The sequence below is a fragment of the Erigeron canadensis genome, chromosome 8 (genome assembly GCF_010389155.1).
Source record: "Erigeron canadensis isolate Cc75 chromosome 8, C_canadensis_v1, whole genome shotgun sequence".
In the NCBI taxonomy this organism is placed as follows: Eukaryota; Viridiplantae; Streptophyta; class Magnoliopsida; order Asterales; family Asteraceae; genus Erigeron; species Erigeron canadensis.
In genome coordinates, this window is record NC_057768.1 from 27355834 (window position 1) to 27363376 (window position 7543).

The window sequence follows — 7543 nt, forward strand, 5'->3', positions numbered from 1 at the left end:
AAAGATATTTGTCAAGCTATTTAACTTGCAAAACTCCCAAAAATCCGTAAAAATTCAAAGAACCTATAATTATTTTCTCATATATTCATCGTTCGTTTTTCATTACTTTCAAAATTCTCTTCAACTTAAATGTTTATTTATATCAACTTACACTCATCAAAACATAACTTTTTGTTCGAAACTAACGATTTATTGTTACTTTCGTTTAAATGTCAACCGACCTTTTACGAGTTATAAATCGATCACATGATTCAAGTTTTGTTATTTCATTCTTTTATAAAAAAAAAACAACTATAGAGGTTGCATGATAAAGTAGTTACCAAATGCTACAGAAGAGTATTACGGAGTATAAGTCAAAGTTTTAGAAGAGCTTCTTGAACTGTTTGTAATATTTTCATCATCAATGTATTTAAATGGCTATTTTTCTATAGTATGATTTTATCTGCATAAACTTGAAAGATAACTCTACTCCTCAAGTTAGATGATTAGATAATCATTAGATGTAACATTAAGTAATAGTGTACGTGCAAATTAATTATTATAATAGTGGTTTTATACGTGTTATTCTTTATATAAGTACTTATAAAATCCTTATAATTATTCCTTGGTTCAGGTCATAATGGTAGTATGGTGTTAGAAGTTTAGGATTAATAACCGTTCATGCAGAGGAAACCATTGCTTCTAAAATGGTCGCTGAGATGAAACTTTGATGTTCAAACACAGATAACAAGGATATGTTCTCTAAAAGTGTAATTACTCATTGAGAAGCTACTAACAATTCTGTGGTATAATTATGGTCAGTTACATGCATCCTTACTCACCACACGTACATTTTTCTAGCTTTAAGCTGAAAATCATGCTTTAATGATTTCTATTTTATAAGGTTTTTTGCACCATTGCATTCTACTAATTCATGCCTCCCTTTTCTTTTCTTTTTTACATCACTAAACAAAATTTATAAATCTTAAAACAAGTGTATATATACTAGTGTATGCTTTTGGGTTTAATCTCTCTTCCTATTTAATATGACTAGAATTTTTTTGTTTGTTTGATCATTCTTTCTAGAAAAGTATGAGTATTTATATGTTCGTACTAATAATAAATACTTCGATGGGTGTGTGTATCTAGCTCTTTGCTTTCTAATTATCATGTTATGGTGTACGTACTGTTTTGATCAAAAATAAAGTACATGAAAAAAACGGGGGTTTTAGTAATTAAGATGCATAAAATCTTGAGTAATGGAATGTGGAACGATAATCTGTCTGTCATTATTCCTATTATTATTCATGTAAAATAAAACCTGTACGTCTACTATATATATAAGATAACAGGCTAGTTAATTGTTATCTATATGCTGACGTATTAGATAGATAGATAATTGGTTGAAAATTAACTTATCTTACAGTAGAAACTTGTAAAATTATTCAACAGATCATAATCTTTATTTTATGATCTCTAGTATCTTGCTAGTTGATCACCTCAATAGTACATATCATTTTTGCTGTTCAAAAAAAAAAAAAAAATTTACATTCGAATGATTTTGTCGCACTTGGTAACTTAACATCACCTCAGAGTAACTTCAGGGATGCAGACACCAATGCCGAGCTGGAAGTTCAAGAGCCGTTGTCATTGCTTGAGTGGTTTGCTAATGAATACAAAAAGTTTGGGTGCACGCTCGAGTTTGTGACAAACAAATCTCAAGAAGGTTCACAATTTTGTAGGGGGTTCGGTGGTATAGGTGGCATACTTAGGTACCAGCTTGACATTCGGTCTTTTGATGATCTTTCTGATGATGATGATCATAATGATGCTGATGATGATGACGCGTATGAATCAGAGTAGCAATTAACTGTTTCACCCCTGCTGATGCAAGGGGACGTGGCCAATAGCCAGCATCACGGCACTCTTCAAGGCTCAGGGAGATCTAATGAAGGTTCTCAAGCCGCTAATCGAGCTTCAAGGAGTACACAAGAAGGTTTTCAAGCGGCTAATGCAACTTCAACTGGTTCTGGTGAAGGTTAGTAGCTCCTTTTCCTTCTTTTCTGCTACTTATATTTATATATACAGAGGCGTACTACTATGATGAACTATGTACTTGATTTTTTTCACTTCATATTAGAGATGTAAATAATGGAATGATGGGTAGGTTGGTTAAGGTAAAATGGGTAATATTTGCAATTTTTATGGGTGCAAGGATTACCTACTCAAACCTGAGTCTGATTATTAACAAGTAAATGGATTCTAATTGCATCATCAACCTCCAATAATGTTCATTATTGCTCAATGGGGAAAAATAATAGTTTTAAGGTTATTGAATTGTGCTGTCATTGAAATAACTAATAACTTTTGTTTTTTTGGTTTTTTTATGAACCAGGAGGAACAAGAACGACCAATGATGAATCACACCAGAACTAGAAGCGGTTTTTATTGACGGATTCAGTAAACTCTTGATTGTGGATCTACATTTTGAGCTTTGGCTTTCGGAACATGATTTGATCGTCTCCCAACTTAGAGATTAGTATGAACCGTCTTTTGTGAACGTTATATTTTTTTTTCATGACTTCTTGGTTGCATTTTGATTGCGTTGGAACTTTTTATATCACCAGACAGAAATATTGTTGGTTTTATGACATGGCTTGAGTTTACAGTACACAGTTTTTGTTATTTTATGTTATTATTATTATTATTCTTGTTTTTATATATTTGTTTTAGTTTTGTAAGGTGGATTGGGTTTTGGTAGTTTGCGTGCAATCTGCATGGCAGTTTTTGCTATTTTACCTTCACACTATATGCCTAAGCGATGGAACAAAATTGCTCCAACAAAAGTCAATACAATTATACACATAGATGGAGTGTGATCATTTTATTATAAATCGCATGTTCGTGAATAATTTAAGTCTACGGGGTCACACGAAATGACACGGTAACTCGATAATATTAATTGATATATTAAAGTAATATATTAATTAGTTTGATCACGAAATAATTAATTAAACATAATAAAAGGGTTAATTATATTTAATTAGTTAAAAAGGAGAATTAAAAAGTGAAAATTGAAAAATGGATTTGGGCCCTAAATCTAAAGAGGCCGGCCATGACAAAGGCCTTGTAAGCCTTTGTCTAACTTGTTTTCCAAGATTGTTTAACCTAATTAAGCCCTATAAATAGAGGCTTAATTCTTGGTTTTTCATATACTTTTTTCACATAAGCAAATTCTCTCATTTTTCCTCCTTGCTTTGAAGTGGCACAAATTCCTTCTTCTAAGAGGGGTTTCGACTTTGAAGTTGAAGGTTCAAGCAAAAGGTTTGTTTGTTTTGTGATCGAGTACTAGCATACGTTGTTCGGGGTGTCTAGTGTGCGATCGTAGAGGGGTTTTGCTTTAAACCCTAAGCATTAATAATAATCTTATTATTATTATCTTTATTGGAGCTTTGCATAAGGTACACAACTCAATTATATTATTTGTTAATTAATTTGATTGCATATATGTTTCGATTTTTTCCGTTTCGCTTACTCGTGATTATATGGTTATTTATGTGTTCATATTCTAACAATGGTATCACGAGCCACATATGTGATCTATTAATTACAAAGATCAAAACTTGAAGGGGGGTTTAAGGGTTGGTTGATTTAATTATTGTTAATAATTAAAAGGTTGTTTTTTATTTTTTTAATTAATTAATGGATCTTGATTAAATAAAAATAGGTTTTTGTTTAATTAAAGTTTTAACCTTGTTCAATGGAGATTGAAACCCTCAAGCAAGTTTTGAATTGTGAATTGACATGATTTATGTGATATATTGCATGATTATGTGTATCTTGATTATTTAAAGTTGTTAAATAATAGTAAAATCATAAGAAATTCATGCAAAATTTATTGTGATTTTACTGGATATATAGAGATATATTTTGCAAAGCATGATGATCCAATAATTAGGGTTGATTATTAGATAATTGTGTGACAATGTGAATTTTTCGTGTAAATTTCCTGATGTGCGACAGTTTACTAAAAAATTCATATCTATTAATTAGTAATGAGTTAGAAGCCCAAATTCGGACTGTAGATTGTCGACTCATAGGGATACAACTTTGTAGATCTGGTCGAAAGCTGAATCTAACCAGAAATAGGCTCAAACTGGTCGTGAAGCTACTGGAAATTTCCAATCAGCATGTTTTATGTGTTTATGTGCTAATTGTTAGTTATTTTGTTTAAAGGCTTGCGCAATCAAGGTAACTTGATGCATGTGGTCCTCTTTTTCGGAAGGGGAGCCGGGTTTAAAATATGCATGAACCATAGTGACCATGTTTAGGTGGCTACCTTAACTTGTTACTTGATTTAGTAGTTTGGAATTAGTAAGTTTATAATTTTTGTATTGTTTATAAGTTGTATAAAGGTGATGCAAAAATTGGTTTTAAAAAACTGACTAAGAACTATCGAAATAGAGATTTCATTAATAAATTGGAGTCTTACAACCTTGATACACACGGCTCACCATTTGAACAAACTCTAAGAGAAGTATAAGTCGAGTGCGCTAGCCTTCTAAAAGGGTGGGTTTTAATTGCGTCCATCGCAAACTTTGCCCTTGCGCTTCTTTGTGCGTTCAAATGGAGCTACCGAGCTTCTTATGTGTAAGACTATACAAATGATTTTATTAAATATTATGTTTGAAGATTATGCATGAGTCTTCAAACATAAACTTTGATTCACATCAAATGCATTACCATTTAAAGTAAGTCAATGCACCCACTTTGCTAAGAACACTTGCCAGTGCTTTTTGCTCTACGTGAGACGTAGGTAATTGTATCTCTTCAAGGTAGATTACCACTCGTTGTGAGACAGCGATGGACTATCTACATGTTTAATTGGGCGACTTAAAACGAGTTAAGAGGTGAGACCTAACCCGTGGCATAAGATGGGACAAAATGTTTACAAAACACTTAATACCCCTTACAGTGTGTTGTAAGTCCCATAATTCTAAGAGTTGCATGAATGCAATTATCGATTCTCGATTACCTTTTGAATACCGTCATTTTAGCAGATCAACTGATGAAATGATTGTATGTCAAGTTGGATCCTAGCCTTAGTGAAAGTAATTTGTTAGATGAATTTAACAAGGGTAAATTACATTTCTTAAGGATTAATTATCAAAAATACGATAATTGAACTTTGTCTGTTTTGAAGATGGCAACAACAAATCCTTCTCAAAACATACACCAATCGGCTTTCAGGTCGATGCTAGAAAAGAAAAGACTTTCTGGAGCCAAACTTCAATGACTGGGTTCAAGTCATTGATGAGCAGACACCGTTGTTCCGGGAGCGAATGCTTCAACTGAAAGTTGGCTGCATACAATGCTCGGTATGATAGACACAATGAGGTTGCTTGTTTAATGTTGGAAAGCATGAATGCCGACCTTCAAAAGCAATTTGAGCATTCATTTCCATGTGATATGCTCACTGAACTCAAGTCTTGTACTAAAAGCAAGCCGGAGTGGAGTTGTTCGACCTAGTTGATCAACTTCATGACTTGCGACACGAGCATGGAACATCGGTTAGTCCTCAAGTACTTAGTTGAGAGGTACTCATGGGCAATGGAAAGGTTAAACTATTTTATCATCTGCTATTACTATTGGCATGAACCTAAAAAGCGGATTTTTTAGGAGTTCGTGCGCAATTGATATGCATAGCATTAGTAAAAACCAAAAAACTTCATGTCATGTAATTGAGTATGAGAAAGAGCTTACAAGGAAATCTGCTACATCCCGAGTTCTTATGAGAAAGGGGGGAAAGGTTCGGAAAGCAAAACAACCGTAAGCTAAGGGCAAGATTTTGGTAGAGAAAACAAGTTGTTTGTCTCAAAACTTAAAAGACCCTTTGGCAAAAGGAGCATACGGCTAAAGTATCTAGCTGAGTTGAATGTGAAGAAGAAGCAAGCTGGTTCGGCAAGTGCTTCAAGTATTCAAATTGAATTATATGCGTTGTTATACAAATATAATTCAATAGCAAAGAGTCAAGTTTAACTTGGACTCTAATTATCTTGACATAGTCATCTTGTTTAATTTTGTCAGGAAAGGCATTAAAGACTTCAAAGGACGGTGTCTTACAATCAAATGATGAATCATTTGAAAAATGCAGGATGACAATCATTAGCAAGAAACGCATTGGAAATCTTCATTATGAAGAGATCTTGCAATCAAATGATGAATCATTTGATAAATGTGTTTTTTGGGATTATCGTTAGCAAGAAACACATGGAAATCTTCATAATGAGGGATCTTGAAATCAAATGATGAATCATTTGATAAATGTGTTGTCGTTAGCAAGAAATGCATACTTCAAATTGAAGGGATCTTAAAATCAAATGATGAATCATTGACAAGAGATCGTTAAATCAAATGATGAATCATTGACAAATGCATGCCTGTGTTTCGGCAAGATGACAAGAATACTTTTCGCATAAAACCGGAGAGGGCTAAGGAATTACTTGGACTAATACATTCAGGTGTATGTAGCCATTTAGGCATGTGTCGGGAAAGGCTAGCTACTTCATCATTTTATAATGATTTCAGTCTTATGGTTATGTTTATTGCTTAAACATAAACAGAAGTCTTCGAATATTCAAGAATTTAAAAGTGAAGTAGAGAATCAACTCAATAGAACCATCAAGATTCTTCGTTCGGATCGAGATGAGAATACTTAAGCCAAAAGTTTAAGGATCATCTAAAGCTTGTGGATTTATCCAAGAGCTTACTCCTATATAAGGGTATATGTGAAAGGAGAAATCAAACCTGTTAAGCATGGTAAGATAAACGCTGAACCTTAAGACTCTCCCATTCATTTTGGGATTATGCTCTAGAGATTGCTGCATGCATTCTCAATATGGTTCCAACAAGAAGGTGACAAGACACCGCAGAATTGTGGCATGGAAGTGTTCCTAAGTTGTCTTACTAAAGGTCTGGGGAGTGAGGCACTCGTGAAACGAGACACGCCTGACAAACTTGAATCCAGATCTGTCAAGTGCATCTTTGTAGGATACCCAAAGGAAACGATGGGTACTACTTCTACTTTCCTACCGGAAACATTGTCAAAGACTTTTGATTTGCTGAGTTGAAAGGAGACTCATATCAAGAGGACAGTGGGAGGATTGTTGAACTTGATGAGCATCAAGAAGATGTGTCAACTTCTAAAGTACTGCAATCTTCAACTTGGGGGGGGGGGGGGGGGAAGTTCAAAGAACTGAATCTCTAGGTGAACTACAAGTTGAGATAAAGCGATTCCAGTCGTAGGTCCTCAAGGACAATACGTGCTCGTGAAAGGTTAATCTTATGATTGAGTCTGAAGAACACGTAGTAGGAGATTTGAATGAAATCCTAATTTCAATGCTGCATTATCAGATCCGGAATTGACAATGGCTTGAAGCTGCGAATGTGGAAATGAAATCCATGAAAGACAATCAAGTCTGGAGCTTGGTTGATCTTCCACCAAATGATAGCACGTGGGGTGTAGTGGATCTTCAAGAAGAAGACCGACATGGATGGAAATGTA